At 43.8% G+C, this 27,858-nt stretch overlaps 1 protein-coding gene across 5 annotated transcripts in view; it reads left to right on the top strand.

Annotated features, from left to right (window-relative positions):
* The window catches only part of CAMTA1 (calmodulin binding transcription activator 1), a 2,249,809-nt gene that overhangs the window by 2,068,653 nt on the left and 153,298 nt on the right, over positions 1–27,858 (top strand). The gene's annotated exons all lie outside the window — the stretch shown is intronic.

Raw genomic sequence — 27,858 nt, 5'->3', positions numbered from 1 at the left:
GTACTCCCACTTAGAAATGTGCAGGTACGACCGAGTCTGTTCCTGGCTGGAGTGGGAGGGGGGTGGAACATCCCAAGTAGTGTAGGGGCAGATAGGGGGAGCAGCCTGGGTAAAGTTAGGAGCTCATTGGGTGCTGGTCACCTGAGCTCACACATAGAGGGAGTATTTAAGGTGGGCACCATCAAAGATCAGGGTCAGTCTGTCAGAGTCAGTCAGTCAGTCAGCCTCTGCAGAGGAGTGAAAGAGAGCAGAGGAGCAGAGCGGCCTGAGCCAGAGTGAGAGAGGAGAAGAAAGAGAGACCCAGAGGGGGTAAAAAGAAAGGACTCTAAGAACCCAAATTCAATCCCCGGGTGAAGAGTCGGCAATAGGGTACCGGAGCCCAAACTGGTGGGGGCAAAAGCACACCCTAGCCAGAGACCGGAGGCCGTGGGCAGCGTCTGCCACGGCCACCCACCACATCCACCCCGAAGGCAGACCACGTGGAGGGTCAGGGAACCCAAGGCCAAGGGTCTCCCAACAGAAGGCCCGAGGGAGCTGGACCTAGGTGGATCACTAGTGGGGACGGCCAGAGGAAAGGACAGAAGGAGAGCTCAGGGCCACGCTCCGGACTTGTTTGGGGGTTTGCTGGATCCAGGACCTGGTGGACGCAGCACGGCTCGGGTGGTCACTTGAAGCTGGAGTGACCGGAACATCAGCAGTGAGTAAATACCCTAAACTGCACAACCCGACTCTGTCTTCATTACCATCTATGCTGCACCACCACAACCCCCATCCTCTGCACCTGACCCCCTGAGGCTATACCCCACCCGTTGGGGGTTATACCACCAAAAGCTGCACCAACACCATCGGCCTCAGCGGACCCTGCTGCAGCGGCGGCCATAGTGACCGCAATACAACGGGTGGCGTAGTCGACATTAAGAACTTAATAACATCTGTAGGACTGCCACATACAACTGAGTTTGACACCCTGGGCACGGACCGGGTCACAGCCACTCGGAGACTACAACCCCCATCTGATCCGGCTCCGGGTATTCCCCTAAAGAATATGGCCCAGGGGGCGCGTCACATGCAAAATAGGAGCATGTTCACACTGGTCATTAAACAGACAAAACCTAAGACAGAACCAAAATGAACATATACCCTGTTCTAAGTAAATAAGTAAAAGCTATAGTGCATATCAATAAATTGGGTACTTAGTAACCAACATTTTTGATAAAAAAAAGATAACAGCCATCCCACCAGCGTCAAGGTGTACCCAAATTCGGGATGGTCCTAACCTCTAACATTAATACTTGACGCTGGTGAGATGGCTTTTTTTTTTTGCACTATTGCTTTTACTTATCTACTTACAGTAGGGCATATGTTCATTTTGTTTCTGTCTTAGGTTTTGTCTGTTTAATGGCCAATGTGAACATGCTCCTATTTTGCATGCATACCACCTCATACTCCAGTTCATTTTTTTCTGCTTAGTTTCATTGTAAGCAGTAGCAAAAGCTGTGGGCCAAAGCCTGCACTGACAAGTATAGGAGAATTTTCTATATTTGAATGTTCATTGTAGGCTATGGAATCACAGCCAGGTTGTATTGGTGTATAGAGATACATCTGTACATAGCAGTGTATTTCTATGTTCCTCTATTCCAGAGGGAAAAGTCCATTTTTTTCCCTATAAAATTAATAAAATACAATTACAAAAATGTCATTTTTAATGCACATTTATTAAAAATCACAAATTTGCAAATATCACAGACATATTTGGTGTCCCTGTAATCGTAACAACTCGAACAATACAGTGATCAGATTATTTAAATGGCATGAAAAATGGTGTGATTGATTTTTTTTCTCCATTAAACTCATTAAAAATAAAAACCTAATGCTGAGGCTGTGTTCACACATAGCATAGATGCTGCATTTTTTCTACTGTTTTTTTTCTACACATTTTCTGCAGGTAGCCACACCACATGATGCAATAACAATCTTCTCTGATCATTGCATTTTGTTGCATTTTTTATGCGTTTATCTCCCTTTTTTGATGCATTTTGGTGCAGATTTGTAGCAGGTACATGTGAACACGGCCTAAATGTCCAAGTAAAGTGGATGTGAAGACATTAACCCCTTCCTTACTCTAATGCCTAAAAGGGAGTTATCCTAGCTGGATAGCCTCGTAGTATATAGACAAAATGATAAATTGACAGTCTGGGAAATTTGTAAAATTGCTGTAATATTACATGGCACTTACACTAATATCTAGGCCTCATTCACAAGGCAGTGTTCTGATCAGTATTTGTTGACCAATACTAGGAGTGGGCCCCCAAAAAAACAGGAAAAATGCAAATCCCTCCATTATTCTTAGCCATCTCCGCTGCGCTTATCTTAGAAGTCACTATGGATGAATGACTAATAGTGGAACATTCTCAGAATCAATCTATGGACAAACAATAAGTCACAAAATACTATTTGGAGGGTTTACAAAATACAATCCTGAAGCTACTTAAGGAACACTATAAGGTGTAAGCCCTCCAAGACAATCAAAACAGTAAGTTATGTCATATGACACATTTCTCAGCTTTTCCTCTTTCCTAGAAGGCAGCAGAATTAGCTCATTTTTCTGTCATCCTGTTACTTTGAAATAATATTTAATAGGTAAAATATTCTGTTATTCATTCAGCTGTGATAGGTATCCTCCAAAAATCTAATCTAGAGGAGTGACGGCAATTTCCCTTTAATTGGAAACAACACCAATTATGAAGGATACAGCTTAGTATTACATTCTTCATGCTAATTCCTTCTTGCAGAGCAGTTAATGAAGCATACATGTGCACTGCGAGTCCCAGGAAAATCATGGGAGGCGGTATCAACATTGATTATGGTTTTATTGCCGTCACATAACAAGTCAATAACTCAGTGTTGGCTCTGCAATTATTCTATCATTCAGCAAATAATTCTCTCTGTTTAGAAATCTGAGCAATACAATTTGTTACCAGCAGATACATAATTAGAGGCAGTAAAAATATAACATTATCCTGGAAGGTGGTTTATTCATAAATGGAGAGTGGGATGCACTGGAGATATGATAGAAACGTCACCCACTGTCAAAGCAGCCGAAACAACGACAAATCAGACAATATTGGGAGAATATCACAAAATAGAGAAACTCAAATCAGTAAAAAATAGACATAAAAAAAATGTGTTCCTCATCTGGCATGGAACCAGCACGTTTTATATTGCACTGCAGGACCTCCTTTTGAGAAATTACAAATGACTCATTTGTAATCAAGAGGTTATCCATGTAAAAGCATGGTCCTCCTCAACAAAGAACCCCTTTGATCTAAGCAACAAAGGAAGAGGAATTTTCTTATTATTTTAGGTAGAACGGGACAGATGAAGGTGCTGGTAATAGTTTTAAGATAACAACTGCAAAAACTAAAAATGAGAACAAAACTATTAGCATAATACCCCGCGTGGACAAAACATAATTTGTGTCATATTGTCATTTATGTACAAGAGCTTATTTTGTATAATACTGACACCTTTGTATAAGTCTAATAGCTATAATATTGCCCCAATGTATATAATTACCAACTACTATAATACTGCTCCTCCCTATGTAAAAAGAACATACAGTACAGACCAAAAGCTTGGACACACCTTCTCATTTAAAGATTTTTCTATATTTTCATGACTATGAAAATTGTACATTCACACTGAAGGCATCAAAACTATGAATTAACACATGTGGAATTATATACTTAACAAAAAAGTGTGAAACAACTGAAAATATGTCATATTCTAGGTTCTTCAAAGTAGCCACCTTTTGCTTTGATGACTGCTATGCACACTCTTGGCATTCTCTTGATGAGCTTCAAGAGGTAGTCACCAGAAATGGTCTTCCAACAATCTTGAAGGAGTTCCCAGAGATGCTTAGCACTTGTTGGCCCTTTTGCCTTCACTCTGCGGTCCAGCTCACCCCAAACCATCTCGATTGGGTTCAGGTCTGGTGACTGTGGAGGCCAGGTCATCTGGCGTAGCACCCCATCACTCTCCCTCTTGGTCAAATAGCCCTTACACAGCCTGGAGGTATGTTTGGGGTCATTGTCCTGTTGAAAAATAAATGATGGTCCAACTAAACGCAAACCGGATGGAATAGCATGCCGCTGCAAGATGCTGTGGTAGCCATGCTGGTTCAGTATGCCTTCAATTTTGAATAAATCCCCAACAGTGTCACCAGCAAAGCACCCCCACACCATCACACCTCCTCCTCCATGCTTCACGGTGGGAACCAGGCATGTAGAGTCCATCCGTTCACCTTTTCTGCGTCGCACAAAGACACGGTGGTTGGAACCAAAGATCTCAAATTTGGACTCATCAGACCAAAGCACACATTTCCACTGGTCTAATGTTCATTCCTTGTGTTCTTTAGCCCAAACAAGTCCCTTCTGCTTGTTGACTGTCCTTAGCAGTGGTTTCCTAGCAGCTATTTTACCATGAAGGCCTGCTGCACAAAGTCTCCTCTTAACAGTTGTTGAAGAAATGTGTCTGCTGCTAGAACTCTGTGTGGCATTGACCTGGTCTCTAATCTGAGCTGCTGTTAACCTGCGATTTCTGAGGCTGGTGACTCGGATAAACTTATCCTCAGAAGCAGAGGTGACTCTTGGTCTTCCTTTCCTGGGGCGGTCCTCATGTGAGCCAGTTTCTTTGTAGCACTTGAGGGTTTTTGCAACTGCACTTGGGGACACTTTCAAAGTTTTCCCAATTTTTCGCACTGACTGACCTTCATTTCTTAAAGTAATGATGGCCACTCATTTTTCTTTACTTAGCTGCTTTTTTCTTTCCATAATACAAATTCTAACAGTCAATTCAGTAGGACTATCAGCTGTGTATCCACCAGACTTCTGCACAACACAACTGATGGTCCCAACCCCATTTATAAGGCAAGAAATCCCACTTATTAAACCTGACAGGGCACACCTGTGAAGTGAAAACCATTTCGGGAGACTACTTCTTAAAGCTCATCAAGAGAATGCCAAGAGTGTGCAAAGCAGTCATCAAAGCAAAAGGTGGCTACTTTGAAGAACCTAGAATATAAGACATATTTTCAGTTGTTTCACACTTTTTTGTTAAGTATATAATTCCACATGTGTTAATTCATAGTTTCGATGCCTTCAGTGTGAATGTACAATTTTCATAGTCATGAAAATACAGAAAAATCTTTAAATGAGAAGGTGTGTCCAAACTTTTGGTCAGTACTGTAACTATTATAATACTGCTTCCTATGTAAAATAGTATAACTACTATAATACTGCCCTCTATGTATACGAATATAACTACTATAATATTTCCCCCCATGTATAAGAATATAACTACTATAATACTGCTCCTCCCTATGTAAAGGAACATAACTACTATAATACTGCTTCCTATGTAAAATAGTATTAAGTACTATAATATTGCCCTCTATATATAAGAATATAACTACTATAATATGCCCCTATGTACAAGAAAATATCTACTATAATACTGCCCTTATGTACAAGAATATAACTACTATAATACTGCTTCTATATACGAGAATATTACTACTGTAATACTGCTCCTATGTACAAGAATAAACCTGCTATAATACTGCCCCTATATACAAGAATATAACTACTCTAATACTGCCTCCTATGTACAAGAATATAACTACTATAATACTGCTCCTATGTACAAGAATGTAACTACTAAAATACTGCTCCTATGTACAGGAATATAACTACTATAATACTGCCCCTATGTACAATAATATAACTACTATAATACTGCCCCTATGTACAAGAATATAACTACTATAATACTGCCCCCTATGTACAAGAATATAACTACTATAATACTGTCCCCTATGTACAAGAATATAACTACTATAATACTGCTCCTATGTACAGGAATATAACTACTATAATACTGCCCCTATGTACAATAATATAACTACTATAATACTGCCCCTATGTACAAGAATATAACTACTATAATGCTGCCTCCTATGTACAAGAATATAACTACTATAATACTGCCCCTATGTACAAGAATATAACTACAATAATACTGTCCCCTATGTACAAGAATATAACTACTATAATACTGCTTCTATATACGAGAATATTACTACTGTAATACTGCTCCTATGTACAAGAATAAACCAGCTATAATACTGCCCCTATATACAAGAATATAACTACTATAATACTGCCCCTATCTACAAGTATATAACTATTCTAATACTGCCTCCTATGTACAAGAATATAACTACTATAATACTGCTCCTATGTACAGGAATATAACTACTATAATACTGCCCCTATGTACAATAATATAACTACTATAATACTGCCCCTATGTACAATAATATAACTACTATAATACTGCCCCTATGTACAAGAATATAACTACTATAATACTGCCCCCTATGTACAAGAATATAACTACTATAATACTGCTCCTATGTACAGGAATATAACTACTATAATACTGCCCCTATGTACAATAATATAACTACTATAATACTGCTCCCATGTACAATAATATAACTACTATAATACTGCTACTTTGTACAAGACTATGACTCTTGTAATACTGCTCCTATGTACAAGAATAAACCTGCTATAATACTTCCCCTATGTACAAGAATATAACTACTATAATATTGCCCCTATGTACAAGAATATTACTAATATAATACTGCCCCTATGTACAAGAATATAACTACCGCAAAGCTGCCCCTATGTACAAGAATAAACCTGCTATAATACAGCCCCCATGTACAAGAATATAATTACTATAATACTGCTCCTATGTACAGGAAAATAACTACTATAATACTGCCCCTATGTACAATAATATAACTACTATAATACTGCCCCTATGTACAATAATATAACTACTATAATACTGCCCCTATGTACAATAATATAACTACTATAATACTGCCCCTATGTACAAGAATATAACTACTATAATACTGCCCCCTATGTACAAGAATATAACTACTATAATACTGCTCTTATGTACAAGAATATAACTACTATAATACTGCTCCTATGTACAAGAATATAACTACTATAATACTGCTCCTATGTACAGGAATATAACTACTATAATACTGCCCCTATATACAATAATATAACTACTATAATACTGCTCCAATGTACAATAATATAACTACTATAATACTGCTCCTATGTACAAGAATAAACCTGCTATAATACTGCCCCTATGTACAAGAATATAACTACTATAATACTGCCCCTATGTACAAGAATATTACTAATATAATACTGCCCCTATGTACAAGAATATAACTACTGCAAAGCTGCCCCTATGTACAAGAATAAACCTGCTATAATACAGTCCCTTATTTATAAAAGTATAACATACAATACCGCCCCTATAAATGAGTACTGTATGCAATTACTAAAATACTGACCTCTATGGAGAAGAACAGATAGGATTATTTTTGTAGCTGGCTACATTTGTACTTTTATTAATTTAACGCTGTTATTGGTGTGTAGAATGTTTTAAAAGCTGAAAATGTTTATTTCCTAACTTGCACAGAAGCAGCCAGGGGGTTCATATTAGTATGTGGCCATTGTAATTAATTTTAGATGTTAGGCATAGATTAGCTATCTGGGTTTTACAGATATACTACATGTTTTATTGTCCTGAATTACCTATTCCTGATATTTCATTAGGTAGGTATTTGAAAGTTCAGGAATTGCCTAAAATGACCCATATTTAACGGTGAATGTGCAGACTCCGAGATCAATGTCTGTCTGCTTAAATATCTCAACTTGATGTTGTTGACAGAATAGCTTTCCCATAAAACAAAGCCACCCAATTAATCTAGACACAAAAAAAGTCTGATCATTAACTTAGAAGCAATTTGGCAAATCAAACCCTGGCAAAATTCAAGGATTCCTTCTTGAGAACTGCACATCCATAGTTCTTTAAACAGAAAGTACAAGAATTTAAAAGTCAAGTCCATCCAAATATATTCTAAATTTCTTTGTTGTCTTATCCTGATTTTACCTGGACATCTGAGGTCCACCAAGCTCACATACTAATTATACTGAAATATGCATAAAAAGGTGCCACAAATCTGTTCATATTTCCTTCATCTCTTTATATCACTGTTCACAGTGGACTGCTAATTACCATATTGAGTGTAACCTCCAACCAAAACAGTTCTAAAACTTATTTGTTTTAGATATATATTCAGCACCTTAGATGGCAGTATTATAGTAGATACAGTTAGGTCCATATATATTTGGACAGAGACAACATTTTTCTAATTTGGTTCTAGACATTACCACAATGAATTTTAAACAAAACAATTCAGATGCAGTTGAAGTTCAGACTTTCAGCTTTCATTTGAGGGTATCCTCCACATTAAAATTGGATGAACGGTTTAGGAGTTTCAGCTCCTTAACATGTGCCACCCTGTTTTTTAAAGGGACCAAAAGTAATTGGACAAATGACTCCAAGGCTATTTCATGCACAGGTGTGGGCAATCCCTTCGTTATGTCATTCTCAATTAAACAGATAAAAGGCCTGGAGTTGATTTGAGGTGTGGTGCTTGCATTTGGAAGGTTTTGCAGTGAAGTAAACATGCGGTCAAAGGAGCTCTCCATGCAGGTGAAACAAGCCATCCTTAAGCTGCAAAAACAGAAAAAAGCCATCCGAGAAATTGCTACAATATTTGGAGTGGCAAAATCTACAGTTTAGTCCATCCTGAGAAAGAAAGAACTTGTGAACTCATCAATACAAAAAGACCTGGGCACCCACGGAAGACAACAGTGGTGGATGATCGCAGAATAATCTCCATGGTGAAGAGAAACCCCTTCACAACAGCCAACCAAGTGAACAACACTCTCCAGGAGGTAGGCGTATCAATATCCAAATCTACCATAAAGAGAAGACTGCATGAAAGTAAATACAGAGGGTTCACTGCATGGTGCAAGCCACTCATAAGCATCAAGAATAAAAAGGCTAGACTGGACTTTGCTAAAAAAACAACTAAAAAAGCCAGCACAGTTCTGGAAGAACATTCTTTGGACAGATGAAACCAAGATCAACCTCTACCAGAATGATGGAAAGAGAAAAGTATGGCGAAGGCGTGGTACAGCTCATGATCCAAAGCATACCACATCATCTGTAAAACACGGCGGAGGCAGTGTGATGGCTTGGGCATGCATGGCTGCGAGTGGCACTGGGTCACTAGTGTTTATTGATGATGTGACACAGGACAGAAGCAGCCGAATTAATTCTGATGCATTCAGAGCCATACTGTGTGCTCAGATCCAGCCAAATGCAGCCAAACTGATTGGTCGTCGTTTCATACTACAGATGGACAATGACCCAAAACATAAAGCCAAAGCAACCCAGGAGTTTATTAAAGCAAAGAAGTGGAATATTCTTGAATGGCCAAGTCAGTCACCTGATCTCAACCCAATTGAGCATGCATTTCACTTGTTAAAGACTAAACTTCAGAGAGAAAGGCCCACAAACAAACAACCCTTTGTTGGCAATGACTGCCTGAAGTCTTGAACTCATGGACATCAACAGACGCTGTGTTTCCTCCTTTTTGATGCTCTGCCAGGCCTTCACTGCGGTGGTTTTCAGTTGCTGTTTGTGTGCCTTTCTGTCTGAAGTTTAGTCTTTAACAAGTGAAATGCATGCTCAATTGGGTTGAGATCAGGTGACTGACTTGGCCATTCAAGAATATTCCACTTCTTTGCTTTAAAAAACTCCTGGGTTGCTTTGGCTTTATGTTTTGGGTCATTGTCCATCTGTAGTATGAAACGACGACCAATCAGTTTGGCTGCATTTGGCTGGATCTGAGCACACAGTATGGCTCTGAATACATTAGAATTAATTCGGCTGCTTCTGTCCTGTGTCACATCATCAATAAACACTAGTGACCCAGTGCCACTGGCAGCCATGCATGCCCAAGCCATCACACTGCCTCCGCCGTGTTTTACAGATGATGTGGTATGCTTTGGATCATGAGCTGTACCACGCCTTCGCCATACTTTTCTCTTTCCATCATTCTGGTAGAGGTTGATCTTGGTTTCATCTGTCCAAAGAATGTTCTTCCAGAACTGTGCTGGCTTTTTTAGTTGTTTTTTTAGCAAAGTCCAGTCTAGCCTTTTTATTCTTGATGCTTATGAGTGGCTTGCACCATGCAGTGAACCCTCTGTATTTACTTTCATGCAGTCTTCTCTTTATGATAGATTTGGATATTGATACGCCTACCTCCTGGAGAGTGTTGTTCACTTGGTTGGCTGTTGTGAAGGGGTTTCTCTTCACCATGGAGATTATTCTGCGATCATCCACCACTGTTGCCTTCCGTGGGTGCCCAGGTCTTTTTGCATTGATGAGTTCACCAGTGCTTTCTTTCTTTCTCAGGATGGACCAAACTGTAGATTTTGCCACTCCAAATATTGTAGCAATTTCTCGGATGGGTTTTTCCTGTTTTTGCAGCTTAAGGATGGCTTGTTTCACCTGCATGGAGAGCTCCTTTGACCGCATGTTTACTTCACAGCAAAACCTTCCAAATGCAAGCACCACACCTCAAATCAACTCCAGGCCTTTTATCTGCTTAATTGAGAATGACATAACGAAGGGATTGCCCACACCTGTGCATGAAATAGTCTTGGAGTCATTTGTCCAATTACTTTTGGTCCCTTTAAAAAACAGGGTGGCACATGTTAAGGAGCTGAAACTCCTAAATCCTTCATCCAATTTTAATGTGGATACCCTCAAATGAAAGCTGAAAGTCTGAACTTCAACTGCATCTGAATTGTTTTGTTTAAAATTCATTGTGGTAATGTCTAGAACCAAAATTAGAAAAATGTTGTCTCTGTCCAAGTATATATGGACCTAACTGTATATTCTTGTACTAGGGGCAGTATTATAATAGTTATATTCTTGTACATAGGAGCAGTATTATATTAGTTATATTCTTGTACATAGGGTTCAGTATTATAGTAGTTATATTCTTGTGCATAGGGGCAGTATTATAGTACTTATATTCTTGTACATAGGAGCAGTATTATAGTAGTTATATTCTTGTACACAGGAGCAGTATTATAGTAGTTATATTATTGTACATAGGAGCAGTATTATAGTAGTTATATTCTTGTACATAGGGGCAGTATTATAGTAGTTATATCCTTGTACATAGGAGCAGTATTATAGTAGTTATATTCTTCTGCATAGGGGCAGTATTATAGTAGCTATATTCTTGTACATAGGAGCAGCATTATAGTAGTTATATTCTTGTACATAGGGGCAGTATTATAGTAGTTATATTCTTGTACATAGGGGCAGTATTATAGTAGTTATATTCTTGTACATAGGGGCAGTATTATAGTAGCTATATTCTTGTACATAGGGGCAGTATTCCAGTAGTTATATTCTTGTACATAGGGAGCAGTATTATAGTAGTTATATTCTTGTACATTGGTGCAGTATTATAGTAGTTATATTCTTGTAGATAGGGGCAGTATTGTAGTAGTTATATTCTTGTACATAGGGGGCAGTATTATAGTAGTTATAATCTTGTGCATAGGAGCAGTATTATAGTAGTTATATTTTTGTGCATAGGAGCAGTGTTATAGTAGTTATATTCTTGTACATAGGGGCAGTATTATAGTAGTTATATTCTTGTACATAGGGGCAGTATTATAGTAGCTATATTCTTGTACATAGGGGCAGTATTCCAGTAGTTATATTCTTGTACATAGGGAGCAGTATTATAGTAGTTATATTCTTGTACATAGAGGGCAGTATTATAGTAGTTATAATCTTGTGCATAGGAGCAGTATTATAGTAGTTATATTTTTGTGCATAGGAGTGTCACATCTACACCAGAACCTGCTCCTGCGACTACTGCTTCTGTTTCCAGGTGCCGCCCTATTCACTCTCCGGGTGGGGCTGGTGACAGAGGAGATGTCAGAACCAGAAGCTTTGGACAGCGTGCTCTATCAAGACAGTAAGGTTAGAGTGGCTGGGATCTAGAGTGTGGTGCTCTCGAACTGGCTGGAGTAGAGAGCGGATAACTTCAGCTGGACTGCATATACACCCACACTGTCAGACTGGACGGCACTGCAGATCCAGAGCTTCTGGTTCTGACATCTCCTCTATCACCAGCGCCACCCGCAGATTGAACACGGAGACACCTGGAGAAACAGGTTCTGGTGGATATGTGACAAGGAGGCTGTAACACAGTAGTTATATTTTTGTACATAGGGGAGTAATATTACCGTTATATTCTTCCACCTAGGGGGCAGAGTTTTATTGGTGAGACAACCAATTGTATATACCAGGAGTGTGCACTACCTCCAGCTATCACAGCTGTACTGAGTGCAAAATTCGACACATATTAGTCTCCAAATACACATGTAAAAAATACATCATCACATCTTATTGGCTTGCCGAATACTTAATTAAAAAAAATCCTTTCTAATTGTTTCCTTTACCCTTTGTGGAGTCTTCATAAAGCAGAGTTTGTGAATAATTTCAGTGGGGTCTAAAGAACGTCTCACCATGTAAATTTCGATGAGAATGCAGCTGATGAATTAGACTTAATGAAATTATCAATTCCGGCCACTGGTCGCCTGAGCCTGAGGCAATGACCTATACATTTCATTGACATCTATGCTATATGTGTGTGCCATATGTTATATTATGTACTGGAACACTTGGGGAGGCAGCATTGACTTCTTATTCCCCCACATAATGGCATAAGAGTGTCTTAACAGGCAATCTGAGTTATGGCGCTCTGGCACAAGTTCTCCTTCACGACTGATTAGGGCAAGTTATTAAATCATTTATAATAATAAAAGTTAATAAGCTCGCTCTCTTCTCCAGTTTTGCAGAGCAGCGGATAACAAATACAAGCAATAACAGCCGTCTTCTAATTTGTTTTTCAGGCTCCATGTTTAGAAAGATGAAGTTTTTTCATTACATCACATTGTACAATCGTTCGCCGTTCCCCATTTGATTTGTGTTTTTGCTGCATAAAGTAAATTTATTCCATATTGACTTTTAGGAGCTTAAAAAATGATTCAATCACAGGTCGCGAGAAAGCAGTCCATGTTTTAAATAAGGAAATATTGCTTTTTTGTAGTGGTTTATTATCATTTCTACCGCAGTCCATTACATAGTGATACATCAACTTTTCTCAGATATATTACACCACTATGTCTGTGTGCCAAGTACAGGAATTAGCCGGGCTGTGGAAATCAGGATGAGTTCTTGCAAATAACAACTGTACTGTTCAAAACTTTTAGTCAAGTATGGGAAAAATGGTGCAAAGTAAGAATGCTTTAAAAATCAGAAGTGTTAATAATTTATTTTTATCAATTAAGAAAATGCAAAATAAATGAACTTTAGATAAATCTAAATCACATCAATTTTTGGTGACTGCCCTTTGCCTTCAAAACAGCATCAATCCTTCTAGGTACACTTGCACACAGTTTTTGAAGGATCTCAGCAGGGAGGTTGTTCCAAACATCTTGGAAAACTAACCTCAGATCTTCTGTGGATTTAGGCTTCTGCAAATCCTTCTGTCTTTTCATGTAATCCCAGACGGACTTGAAGATGTTAAGATCAGGACTCTGTGAGGCCATATCATAACTTCTAGGGCTCCTTGTTCTTCTTTATGCTGAAGATAGTTCTTAATGACATTGGCTGTATGTTTGGGGTCGATGACTTGCTTCAGAATAAATTTGGAGAAAATAAAATGCCCCCTGATGGAATTGCATGATGGCTAAGTATCTGCCTGTATTCCTTAGCATTGAGGGCACCAAGAAATGGGCAGCGTTAAGGACTGTACAGTAGATGCAGTGGTGGGTCTAGGAAACTTTGTGCAGCAGATGAAAGACATATCATGGTTACTTCCCTTTGAAATCAGAAGATGACCAGCAGTGCCATCAGCTCAGAACTGGCAGCAACCAGTGGGACCCAGCTACACCCATCCACTATTTGGAGAAATCTGTCGAGAAGTGGTCTTCGTGAAAGAATTACAGCAGAAAACCGTGCTTTCAACATGGAAACAAGGCCAAGTGACTTAAATATGAATGACAATATTGAAACTGGAGTTCATAAAAATGGCAACAGATGATCTGGATTCATAAGTCAAAATGTGAAATACTTGGCTTTAACAGAAGGCAGTTTGTTCACCAAAGGGCTGGAGAGCGGCACAGTAATGAGTGTCTGCAGGCAACAGTAAAGCATGGTGGATTTTCCTTGCAAGTTTAGTGCAAAAAATACAACAAATATCAATAAAAAGTATCTTCAGCATGAAGAAGAATGAGGAATCCGGGAAGTGATGTTATGGTCCTGCATAACACTGATTTGATTTCAACATCATCAAATCTGTGTTGGATTACATGATGAGACTGATGGATTTGTACAAGTGACAGCCACAGAAGATCTGAGGTTAGTTCTCCAAGATGATTGGAACAACCTTCCTGACGAGTTCCTTCAAAAACCGTGTGCAAGTAACAAGTGTATCTAGAAGAATAGATGCTTTGATGCTGTTTTAAAGGTAAAGGGCGGCCACACCAAATATTGCTTTGATTTAGATTTCTCTTTAGTTCACTTAATTTGCATTTTGTCTGTTGATAAAAATAAACTATTAACATTAGCATTTTTTTTCACACTTGCCTTAAACTTTTGCACAGTACTGTATATCAGGTCTAGGTTCGACTTTCCTTTGGGCTCTGGGGAAAAGGGAACAATTGTAGATAACGTTGAGATGGCGGGGAGGGGAATTAATTTTGTATCAAAATCAAGATACTGTCCACCCTTCCAAATAATGTTTGTAGACTAAATCTCCATTTTGCAATTCGTCTTAGCTGAACTCTACGGTGGTGTGTCACTCATGATCCAAAGCAATTAAGATGTTTCCACTGTAGAGAAAATAAGCTAGTGGTTGAAGAAGGTGCTGAAATGGTTGTTGTCCAAGTGAAAATTGGGAAACCCGGTCTACGGTTCTTCCTGGATGACACAACAAAGGGCATACATAGGGCCCTATTCTAAGTTCAAGAATAGTGCGGTCTGATTTTTTCACTAACCCATTGACTTGCGTGGCTGATTTTGATCCAACCCTTGGATCAAAATTCGCCATGTCTGCTATATTTGCTGCAGACCACTCAGTCCGAGGAAAAATATCGGACATGTACACAGAGCAATAGAAGATCATAGGTATGAATGCTGTCCGTGAAAACTGTGGATAGCACTCATATGTAAAAATTGAGCGTGTGAACGAGTCCTTAGCTTGAATAACCCAAAGGTATCACTGCAACATAAGAGCACAGCAGTCACATGGCTTTGTGCTGTTTATACAGATTTTGCTTTGGGACTAAGTTTACTTCCTTTGACTTTTTTGCTCAGTTGGATTTCCAGCAGATTGCACTTTCATCCATCTTTATATCAAAATCCGCTTTAAAAACTGCACTAACGCATCGCTACCAACTGGCAGAGGATCTTGTCAAAGATAAAAGTTATTTTTAAAATTAATCCCAATTCCCATTGGCATCAATAGTAGAAAATGACTTAAGTGCTTAACTTGTATATGTTAATCCCTTACCATGACAGATGGACTGGCGTGTGACTTATATGACAATGAATTAATGATTTCCATCTCTAAAATCAGTAGTTATTGCATCCAGTAACTTATAGATAGTGATCAATAAATATGGCCTTAAGGTTATATCATCAGGACCCAGCCAGCTACTGTTACCCATTACTATGTGTCAGGGAGGAACTACCATCAAATATGATTTACTATTATGTATTTCATCCATGATTACTGCATTACCAGCACATTTGGGGAGCTCAGTGGCAGTTACATAGTTAAAGCTAAGGTCACATGTCTGACTACGTGTAGAGTTGAACTGTTGTCTGTTTCCAAGGGAGACCAGAAGAATTTTGAAAGCTATGGAGAAATAAAAAAAACACAGAGTTTATTATATATTAAAAATATTTTCATTCTAAAAGAGTAGTTTAAAGGATGTGGACCTTTTTTTAACTTAAATGCATTTTAGATTGAAAATTATTTTTGCAATTGAGCTTAATTAAAAAAAAATACCAGTTTCAGCTTCCCTACATATTGCTGGCTGTAGAATGAATTAACTGAGAATCCACCAGGGAGCTGACAGAATGACAGAATCTGACATTCTTTTATCTGTCATTTACTGAATTTCTTTGGCCTCATTCATGACAACAGACCTCATCAAAGGAAAGGTGAACTTTGATGTGGTCATAAATCAGCTTAGAGGAGCTCAGAAAAAGACAGGTGACAGGTGACTCATTCTGCAATGTGCAGGGAAACAGAAAGCATGGTAAATCAAACAACACTAAATCTATAATGAAAACCAACAGAAAAAATATTTTTAGTCCAAAATACAGGCAAAAAGAAATTGTTGTCGAAAATGTTCATATCCTTTAAGAAAGATAAACTGGTTGTTGTGGGTAAAACATAATGCAGTTTTTTTATTTCCTATTTTGATATATGATGCCCAAAGCATCTACGAATTTCAAGCACTTCCACTAATTTTTTTATTCCCTAAACTTGTCTAAATTAGAGTAAGTGCATTAATATACTCACCGATCACCGTCTTCCACAATTACCAGCGACGCTCAGATCCTCTTCTTATTCACATGACTTCTATTCTGACTCGTTGGATCACACTGAGGTTTATGTGTGAGCTGTAGGTTACTTTTAGGGCTCGTTCACACCACCATATTTTCGGTCCTAGTGCTGTTCATGAAAAAAACAGACAGCACTCACAGAAATGTTACTCAGTGGGGCAGTGCAAATGAGCAATTTTTTTCACTGACCGAATCTGCATGTGATAAAAATCGCAGCATGCACTAGTTTCTTCTGTGAATTGGATGAGACACATCCATGGAAGTCTATGGGTGCACAAAAAAATCAGAGCCACAATATAGCATCCAATTGTTATAGATACATTGTAGTTCTGTAACATAGTAAACTGTAAATGGTCTTGTAAATGATTAATAGCTGCTACAAAAAAAATGGATTGTAATTGGACTGCACATGGATGACGAGTGAGAAAAAAAATGGTCTATGTTTTCAGGATGAAAATCTAAACTATTTTGTATTCGGCAATGTGAACCAGGCCTTACAAAGTACAGTAAGCCTATAGAGCCTTATTCTGCTACCCCATAGACATACAATGTAAATCCACTTCCAGCTCACACATAGACCCCAGTTAAATTTGGCGAGTTGGAATATAAGTCACATGAGTGAACAGAAGACTGGAGCTGAGCTGGAAACTGGGGAAGGCGGTGATCGGTAATTATATTAATGTACTTATAATAACATAACAAACATTAAGACAGAATTAGGGAATTTAACATTTCATAGGGGTGCTCCTTTAAATATGTTTTATGCATATTACAATTGTAAAATTAGCAACATTAATAAATTGAATACATTGTTTGTATGGTAGTGATCCATTTTAATGCCTATTTGACTTCAGGCTTAAAGAGAATCCGTCAACAGATTTTTCCAAGCTAATCTGGGAGCAGCATAATGTAGGGGAAGAGACCCTGATTCCAGCAAAGTGTCACTTACTGGACTGCTTGCTGTAGTTTTGATAAAGTTAATGATTTATCAGCAGGAGATTATCACTAAAGGACTTATAAATCGGCTGCCATGTAGTCTTCCATATTCATGGCTCTGTATAACCCTGCCCAGCACTGATTTGCAGCTTTCTGCCTATGCACAGTGTACACAGAAAGCTGCGAAGCAATGGTGTGGGCAGAGTTATACAGAGCTCAGCATTGAGAACTGGTAGATCTGCAGCAGATAAAACTGATTTTATAAAAATGACAGCAGGCAGCCCAGTAAGTGACATATCGCTGGAATTAGGGTCTCTGCCCCTATATTATGCTGCTCTGGTGACAGACTCCCTTTACTATTGAAAGGGATTTTCTAGAGATACACATGGATAGACTTTTTTTTAAGATCATCAATGAATAATCAGCAGGGTCCCAAGACCCTAAAGATCAGCAGAACAAAGGTCTGCTTCAGTGTTTTATCTGGACTCTGGGTTGTATCCATAGATGTGTCTATGCCTCGACCCCATTAAAGTGTTTGTTGGGGTTCCTTTGATCCATATTATTATTAGCGGGAGTAGCAGATTTTAGACTCTAGCCAATCATATGAGGATAGACCATCAATGGGTATTCCTGAATTGATTGCTGAATAGCTCCTAGCTCTAGGTCCCCATGACAAAATTTGCTCCTTCTGAATCCTGTGTCACATAGCTATCAATCAGATCTTTGCTTTCACCATCTTATCTGATTAAGGTATTAAATTCTGACTGTCACTAGGATCAATTTTACTATGAAAACACCTGTCTGCCAGTTCCTAGAGGAGGGAAGTCTTGCATGGGGAAAGAAGCTCTCCTCATCACAGTCTATAACTTCATGGCCTGAAAACTTAAAGATTAAATGTTATTTTAATTTTTGTTTCATAAATCAGTAGTATATATAATAATAAGCAACTTTGTAATATATCTGATCTGAGAAATCTGCTTCTTTCTCCTCCAGGACTGATCTCTTATTCTTAATTCATGGGTAAAATCTTTAAAATATGCACTCAGTAAGGCTGTGTGCCCACGATGCGTTTTTTAAGCGTTTCCGCAGCGGCAATTCCGCTGCAGAAACGCTTAAAAAACACTTGGTAGAAGGCCTGCCATGTTCCCCAATGATAATCCGCATGTGCTTTGCACATGCTGCGGAATTATCACTAACAATTATTTTGCGGAAGCGCTGCGTTTTCGCCGCCATTGACTTGCATTGGAACCAATGGATTCCGCATCACTTCATCTATACATGCAGAATCAATGCGTTTCAATGTGCGGATGGTACCCGGGTCTGGAGAAGAGGAGACTCTCCTCTGGACCCGGGTACCATAGAACCTGTAAAAAAAAGAATAAAATTAAAAAAAATATTATATTTACCTTCTGATGGCCCCCGGTGTGCTTGTCTTCGCTTGCCGGCAGATCGCGGTGGACTGAAGGACCTGCGCTGACGTCATTTAGTCATGTGACGGCAGGTCCTTCAGTGTACCACGAGCTGCTGGCAAGCCAGGACGGATAGAATAAAGACTCTGGGGGCCATCAGAAGGTAAGTATATATTTATTTACGGTCACACTATATAAATCCATGCCATTTGCATGGATTTATATAGTGTGACCAAGTTGTCAAGCACTTTCCAAGTGATGCTAAAATCGCCTGGAAAGCGCTTGACAACCCGCATGCGGAAATGCAAGTGAAGACCGCTTCACATCCGCATGTCCCTGGCAGGAAAAACGCATGTACAATCCGCATGTACAATCCGCATGCGTTTTTTCTGCCAGGAAGATGCAGAAACGCTCAGGAAAAAATCCGGAGCATTTCTGCATCGTGGGCACATAGTCTAAATATAGATTTTCCCATTACTGATATAGGAGATGGCAGTTGGTGCTTCAAAGTTATATGGAGAGGAAGGGAGGGAGCTAGAGGCAGATACAGACATTGTGCTACAAGTTCTTCTGAAATGACAGTTACAGTCCTTCATAGAACTTTATAATCACCAACCGTCATCTCCTATCTCAGCAATGGAAAAGTCTGTGTTCACTGAAGACATATTTTACCCTTGAATTGAGAATTTTGAGAATGATCAGTCCAGGAAGAGAAAAAAGGAAATTTCTCTAATAAGATACATTATAAAGTAACTTATTTTCATGTGATGAGCGAGCATGCTCGCAACTGCTTGGTAATTGCCCGAGTATCTCACTGTTCGAGATGCTCGGCGAGTACCTCCGGGATGCTCGGGCGGGAGCTCGAGTCCTCGCCCCGCATGTTTGCCACTGTTTTAACTGTGAATAAACATGCGGGGATTGCCTGTCACTCACTGTAATGCCGCAGCCATGTTGGTTGTGGCATTACAGTGATTGGCTGGCCGCACAGCGTCATCGGGTCTATATAAAACATGGTGGCCCTATGCTATCTACCCTTCAGACAGGCAGAGTAGGGAGAGCTGCTGCTGAGCTAGGGAGAGAATTGGCGGTTCATTAGTGAGGTATTAGGTATTCTACAGCTACAGTATATATATGACGCGCCCCCTGGGACATATTCCTTTTTGAGGGGAATACCCGGCACTGGATCAGATGGGGGGTTGTAGTCTCCGAGCGGCTGTGACCCGGCCCGTGCCCAGGGCGTCAAGCTCAGTGTTATGTGGCAGTCCTACAGATGTTATTAAGAGTTCTTTTGTGTCGACTACGCCACCCGTTGTGATGCGGTCACTGTGGCCGCCGCTGCAGCAGGGTCCGCTGAGGCTGATGGTGGGTGCGCAGCTTGGTGGGATAACCCCCAACGGGAGGGGTATAGCCTCAGAGGGGACAGGCGCAGAGGATGGGGGTTGTGGTGGTGTAGTGCAGACGGCAGTGAAGACAGAGTCGGGTTGTGCAGTTAAGGGTGTTTACTTACTGCAGATGTTGTACTGGTCACTCCAGCTTCGAGTGACCACCCGAGCCGTGCTGCGTCCACCAGGTCCTGGATCCAGCCAACCCCCAAACAAGTCCGGAGCGTGGCCCTGAGCTCTCTTTCTGTCCCGTTCTCTGGCCGTCCCCACCAGTGATCCACCTAGGTCCAGCTCCCTCGGGCCTTCTGTTGGGACACCCTTGGCCCTGGGTTCCCTGACCCTTCATGTGGTGTGCCTTCGGGGTGGATGTGATGGGTGACCGTGGCAAACGCTGCCCACGGTCTCCGGTCTCTGGCTGGGGAATGTTTTTACCCCCACCAGCTTGGGTTCCGGTACCCTGATGCCGACTCTTCACCCGGTGCTTTTAGTTGGGATCTCAGAGTCCTTCTCTTCTGTGCTCTGGGTCTCTCTCTTTTCTCCTCTCTCACTCTGGGTCTTTGTCTTTCTTCTCTCCTCTGCTCCTGACTTGTTCTCTGCAGCTGACTGACTCTCTGCATCTGATCCTCTGCATCTGACTCTGATCCTAGTTGGTGCCCACCTTATATACACCCTCTATGTGTGAGCTCAGGTGACCAGCACCCAATGAGCTCCTATCTTTACCCAGGCTGCTCCCCCTATCTGCCCCTACACTACATGGGATGTACCACCCCCCTCCCACTCCAGCCAGGAACAGACTCGGTCGTACCTGCACATTTCTAAGTGGGAGTACCGTCGGCCTGTTCCCCGGAAATGGGATGTGTGTAGTGCATGCAGCCTACCGAGCTCAGTTCCACACTCCATCCTTACCCGGGAGTGGAATATCACACCTCTGGGTTGAGGTGCAATACCCCTGTAGCAGCCGAATCCTCAGGGTGCTACATTCCCCCCTGGTAAATCACAGCACGTCCTCGGGCTGTAAAGACAAAAACACCAAAACATACAAAAATTTTTTTTTTTTCCATATAAACATAATAAAACATATAAAACATTATATATATAAAACTTTTCATATAAACATTCTCGTCGTCTCTTGTTTCAGGTTCCTCCTCCGGACACTGTGCAACGTGTGTCCGGGAAAAGTGCGACAGTCTCTTAGAAAAACTGGTTTTCCTATAAAACCGGTAGGGGGCGCTTTAGGAAGCGCAACTATATACAGGGGAAGTTGGCCGCTCTCAGTCCTCGGCCAGGTAGAGGGAAGGGAATGGCTGCTCACAGTCCTCAGCCTGTGGGATGAAGGGGTTAACGGGTAAACAGTTCACTCAGCTGGTCCCAACGGGGACTATATATATGTATCAACAGTTTCTTTAGTACCCGGTCGGGTAACTATTTACATCACCGCTCTGCCGCACTCAACGGCGTCTTCCTCCTGCTCTTTGCTTATAACTGGTCGTAACTTCAGACCCGTCCGGGTCCTCTTGCTCCTCCTCCTCGCACCGCAACTCCTCCTCCGTCAGGCGGTGTACGTGGAGGGCATAAGGTCCCTTGGCACACTTGTGCCGGGTAAAGGTGACCTCATCTCCGATGTAGAGGTCACGACCTCTGTGCCCCTCCGGCAGATGGGACTCCACGTCTCTGCGCGTGACAAAGACGTCGCCGGGGGTGTTGTTGTCTCGAATGAAGCCCCACCCATGCTGCTGGTTGAACTTGATTACAGTCCCGGTGGTACGGGGACTGTGCGCTGCACGGGGGTCCCTCCTGGTCCGGCTCTTTTGCTCGGCGCTCCTTATTTGGGCCTGTTGTTCCCGGACCCGCCTCTCTCTCCGCTCCCTCGCAAACTCCTCGAGCTGTTGGCGGCAGCACTCCGCACGCTCTGCTGCAGCTGCCCTAGTTTCCTGAGTGAACCCCATTAGATCTTCTCCGGTGGGGTCCCACTCAAACTGTGCTTCCGCTAGCGGGGGCGAGATCCTTTTTACGGGCTTCGGAGCCGGAATCAGGGGTGCACACATGGCCCCAACCCTCCTCTGGTGCTCCAGTTCGTAATACTTCTGGGGCCAGATGAAAGGCTGCCCGTCCGGCCACGTGTGCTGGGCAAACAAGTCCTCTCCCAGACGCGGCACCCTTGGTTTTACGGGTGCGGGCGCGGTGGTGGTGGCGCCCGGGTTGCCCAGGCCTTGCGGCCAGGCCTGGGGCACCTGGAAGGTGAAGGGCACCGTTAGGACGGCGGCGCCCTGGGCTACCTGGCCTTGCGACCAGGCCGGAGGCTCCGCGGAGGTAGGGGGCGCTGTTGGTGATGCGGCGCCCGGGAATTCTAGGCCCTGCGACCAGGCTGGTGGTACTTCCTGCTTGGTCACGCTCGGGGTCGAGGCGTGTGACGTCACAGGGGTCGCGGCGGCTGCTTCCGGTTGGGGCCTAGTCTGCGTCGGTGACATGGCGTTTTCGGGCACAGCAGGGGGACTTTCGGGCTCTGCGACGGGGAGCTGGGGCAGGTAAGCGGTGTCACAGCTTGGGGTATAGACGTCCCCTTTACCTGCCTCCATGCGTTCGGCTCCCTCCTCGGCGCCGTCTCCGGCCTTGGGTCCTCCCGTGCCATCCTCAGAGGCGGACTCCTTCCTCATCTCGGCTGGCGTGCTCCGGGTCTTGGTTTGCTGGGCCATCTCCCGGCTCCACTCCGCCAATGTCTCTCGCTGTACCCGGGCCATCCTCCGTGCGAGGCCCTCCAGGGCAGTCTGTGCACACTCCCGGTCTCGGGGGAGCTGTGCAAGGACCTCCACTAGGCCTAGTGGGGTCGTGGTGTCCAGCAGGCTCCTGACCAACGGGTCGGTGCTGCTCTGCTCTTCTTCCAGCAGGCTCCTGGCCAGCGGGCCGGTGCTGCTCTGCTCTCTGGACATCTCCGGGTGAGCTTCTCTGCTACTCCTCTCCAGACTTCTTGTCTCCGGGTGCGCTCGCTCCAGACTGCTCCAGGCGGCACCCATCTTCGCTCTTTTCTTTCGTCCCCTCCCACTTCGAGGGCGGTCCCGGGGCAACTCGGTGACTGTCAGCTCCAGGGGTAGTTCTTTCACGCTGACAGACACCTCCAGCATCACAGTCTCTGTTGGTGGGGGCGGTTTCCACCTTTGGCGCCATTTTCTGTCCTGGCCCACGATGGGAGGTGGCCTCTTGCCCTCCTTTGGCACGCCCATAATGGCGTCCGCTGCTCTTCCAAGGCGGGAAATCTGCGGTTTTGGCGGGAAGCGTCGCCCAGTGGCGGGAAACTCTGCAGATGGCGGGAACAAGTTGGAAATGGCGGACAATCGGCGGGAAACGACCTGTGATGGGGTCCGATGGCGTGGACCCTCCGGAACCGGCGGGAGACTTCTTTCTGAGGTAAACTTGCACTTTTCTTCAGGCACGCAGTACCCGGTTGTTGTGGGCACGTAATCCTGCCGACTACGCCAAAGTTGACGCGCCCCCTGGGACATATTCCTTTTTGAGGGGAATACCCGGCACCGGATCAGATGGGGGGTTGTAGTCTCCGAGCGGCTGTGACCCGGCCCGTGCCCAGGGCGTCAAGCTCAGTGTTATGTGGCAGTCCTACAGATGTTATTAAGAGTTCTTTTGTGTCGACTACGCCACCCGTTGTGATGCGGTCACTGTGGCCGCCGCTGCAGCAGGGTCCGCTGAGGCTGATGGTGGGTGCGCAGCTTGGTGGGATAACCCCCAACGGGAGGGGTATAGCCTCAGAGGGGACAGGCGCAGAGGATGGGGGTTGTGGTGGTGTAGTGCAGACGGCAGTGAAGACAGAGTCGGGTTGTGCAGTTAAGGGTGTTTACTTACTGCAGATGTTGTACTGGTCACTCCAGCTTCGAGTGACCACCCGAGCCGTGCTGCGTCCACCAGGTCCTGGATCCAGCCAACCCCCAAACAAGTCCGGAGCGTGGCCCTGAGCTCTCTTTCTGTCCCGTTCTCTGGCCGTCCCCACCAGTGATCCACCTAGGTCCAGCTCCCTCGGGCCTTCTGTTGGGACACCCTTGGCCCTGGGTTCCCTGACCCTTCATGTGGTGTGCCTTCGGGGTGGATGTGATGGGTGACCGTGGCAAACGCTGCCCACGGTCTCCGGTCTCTGGCTGGGGAATGTTTTTACCCCCACCAGCTTGGGTTCCGGTACCCTGATGCCGACTCTTCACCCGGTGCTTTTAGTTGGGATCTCAGAGTCCTTCTCTTCTGTGCTCTGGGTCTCTCTCTTTTCTCCTCTCTCACTCTGGGTCTTTGTCTTTCTTCTCTCCTCTGCTCCTGACTTGTTCTCTGCAGCTGACTGACTCTCTGCATCTGATCCTCTGCATCTGACTCTGATCCTAGTTGGTGCCCACCTTATATACACCCTCTATGTGTGAGCTCAGGTGACCAGCACCCAATGAGCTCCTATCTTTACCCAGGCTGCTCCCCCTATCTGCCCCTACACTACATGGGATGTACCACCCCCCTCCCACTCCAGCCAGGAACAGACTCGGTCGTACCTGCACATTTCTAAGTGGGAGTACCGTCGGCCTGTTCCCCGGAAATGGGATGTGTGTAGTGCATGCAGCCTACCGAGCTCAGTTCCACACTCCATCCTTACCCGGGAGTGGAATATCACACCTCTGGGTTGAGGTGCAATACCCCTGTAGCAGCCGAATCCTCAGGGTGCTACATATACACATCTGAAGTATACACATCAGCTGCATATATTATTAATCCTGGTGATAGCAGGAGTTAGGCAGGCAGAGTTTGTGGCGAGTGTATAAGCAGAATAGGATCCATTACATGTTCTGTCTGCTCTGCTGCTGTTACAGATATTCATAGCCCTAGATATCAGGGCTAATTTTTTTTTTGCTCTTAATCCTGATTATTTGTTTAAAAAGCAATCCAGTACACAATTTTACTGCTCCATTTGCTTGTTAGCAGAATACAGGAAGATTTTTTTTCATTTTATTCGCATTGCTGTATTGTGGAAGCAGAGAAACTTGCCCATCATCAGACGTGATCTGATATTACTGCGGTCATCTTTTTTGAGCATGCCAATATTGCAATCCAGTTAAAATGGGCAAGGCGCGTGGCAAGGGATGGGGAATTTTTTTACAGCGTGCCAAATATTACACTCCATTTAAAGTCTGCCAGTTGTGTGTTGTTCAACCTATTCACACTTGGTCGTTGACCAATACCATATCTCTAATGTCACTGCCTAAAACCATGGTCATCAGACGTGATCCAATATTACTGCGGTAATATTTTGGAGCATGCCAATATTGCCATCCAGTTAAAATGGGCAAGGCGAGTGGCAAGGGATGGGGAAGTGATGCTGGTGGTACACGCAGAGGCCGAGCCCATGGGCAAGATGAAACTGTGCCTGCTGAGGGAGCACAACAAACACCCACATCATGTCAAACTACTTTCCTGTCCCAATTTCTCTTGGGGGCCGCGAAACACCACTCTTGAAGTCAGAGCAGTGGAAAAGGTTGTTGGTTGGATAGCAAATAATGCTTCCAGTCAGTTTGCCACCATGACCACCCTGTCTTCCACACGGTCCAGTCTCAGTAGCCATGAGTCTGGACCACATATTCCTCACCCTGGTCCTCCTTCCTCCCACCATGCTGAGTGCCCGGAGACAAGTGATCCCACACTTGGACACTCCGAAGAGCTGTTCACTTTCCCATTTATGGAGTCGGGCTTCAAGCGGGGAAAGAGAAGATCACCTGTAGCGATGCCCAAATATTTGAGCAGCCACGGTCACAGGCAATGTTGGGAAACTGCAATTACTGTTGCAAGAGGTGGATGATGATGATGATAAGACACAATTGCCAGCAAGTCAGGAGGAGGCCCAGGGTGCGTACATGGAAGACGAGGTGGTGGACGATGAAGTCACTGACCCAACCTGGCAAGGTGACATGCATGGTGAGGACAGCAGCACAGAGGGGGAGGGAGGCGTAGCACCACAAAAGGCAGGAACAAGCAGTGGGGTCACCACAGACACAAGGCGAGCAACTGTTCCCTGTAACACCAACACGAGGGAAGTTGCCGGTCCAACTGCTAGGTCTTCCAGAGTCTGGCTCTTTTTTAAAGACTGTCCAGATAACCCCAAAAAGGCCATTTGCAACATCTGCCATGCCGGCATCAGCAGGGGCAGCAAAACTACTAGCCTGACCACCACCAGCATGCTAAGGCACACGACAGCAAAGCACCTGACTAATTGGGCCGAACGCCAGGGCCCAGAAACAGTGTCTGCGGGTGACACCACTGCCTGTACCGCTGTTGTGTGTGCATGTCAATTCCCTGCCCATGGTATAGTCGAAGATGCCTCCTGCCCGGCACCTGTCATTGCACATTCGCAACCACCACCATCAGCAACCACGTCCACGTCCCAGCGCAGCATTCAGTTGTCCCTACCCAAGTCCTTTGAACACAAGCGCAAATACGCAGCCAACCACCGACAGGCCACAGCACTAAACTGCAACATTTCTAGAATGCTTACACTTGAAAGGTTGATTTTAGGCTCGTGGAGAAGGAATCTTTCCGCAACCTCATGGCGGCGGCCGTCCCTCGGTACTTGGTCCCCAGCCACCACTATTTCTCCCGGTGTGCCGTCCCCGCCTTACACAAGCACGTGTCCCAGAACATTAGCCGTGCCCTCAACAACGGAGTTACTGGGAAGGTCCACCTAACTACGGACACGTGGACACGTATTTGTGGCCAGGGATGGTACACCTCGCTGACGGCACACTGGGTTAATATTGTGAAGGCAGGAACCCAGTCGGACCCTGGGATGAAATATGCCCTCCCGACGCAGAGGATTGCGGGCCCTGGGTCAATCAGGGTCGCCCCCACATTCTACAGCTCCTGCACCTCCTCCTCTTCAGCCTCCATCTCCGAAATGACCACATCAGTTGGAAACTGGAAGCACTGCAGCACTGCCTCGGCCAAGCGGCAACAGGCTGTGCTGAAGCTCATATGCGTAGGGGACAAACCGAACACTGCCATTGTTGACAGCTGCAACAGAGCAGGCAGATCTGTGGCTGTCATCGCTGAACCTACAGCCAGGCATGGTCGTGTGTGACAATGGCCGGAACGTGGTGGCGGCTCTGAAGCTAGGCAAACTCGCACACGTACCATGCCTGGTGCATGTGCTCAACCTAGTGGTTCAGCGGTTTCTCAAAACCTACCCGGATCTGCCGGAGCTGCTGCTTGTCAAACTACGCCATGTGTCTGACCATTTCAGAAAGTCAGCTACAGCTTCCGCCACCCTTGCCGTGCTTCAGCAGCGTTTGCAGCTTCCAGATCACCAACTAGTGTGCGATGTCACCATGCATTGGAACTCAACCTTGCATATGTTGGGAAGGATTTGTGAGCAGCAGAGGGTAGTTGTTGAGTACCAGCTTCAACACGCCCAT

Source organism: Phyllobates terribilis, unplaced genomic scaffold, assembly GCF_046119375.1.
Source record: "Phyllobates terribilis strain yellow unplaced genomic scaffold, ASM4611937v1 Scaffold_12__6_contigs__length_324123572, whole genome shotgun sequence".
In the NCBI taxonomy this organism is placed as follows: domain Eukaryota; kingdom Metazoa; phylum Chordata; class Amphibia; order Anura; family Dendrobatidae; genus Phyllobates; species Phyllobates terribilis.
The sequence above is the reverse complement of the archived record's forward strand: the minus strand, read 5'-3'. Positions and strand labels throughout refer to the sequence as shown.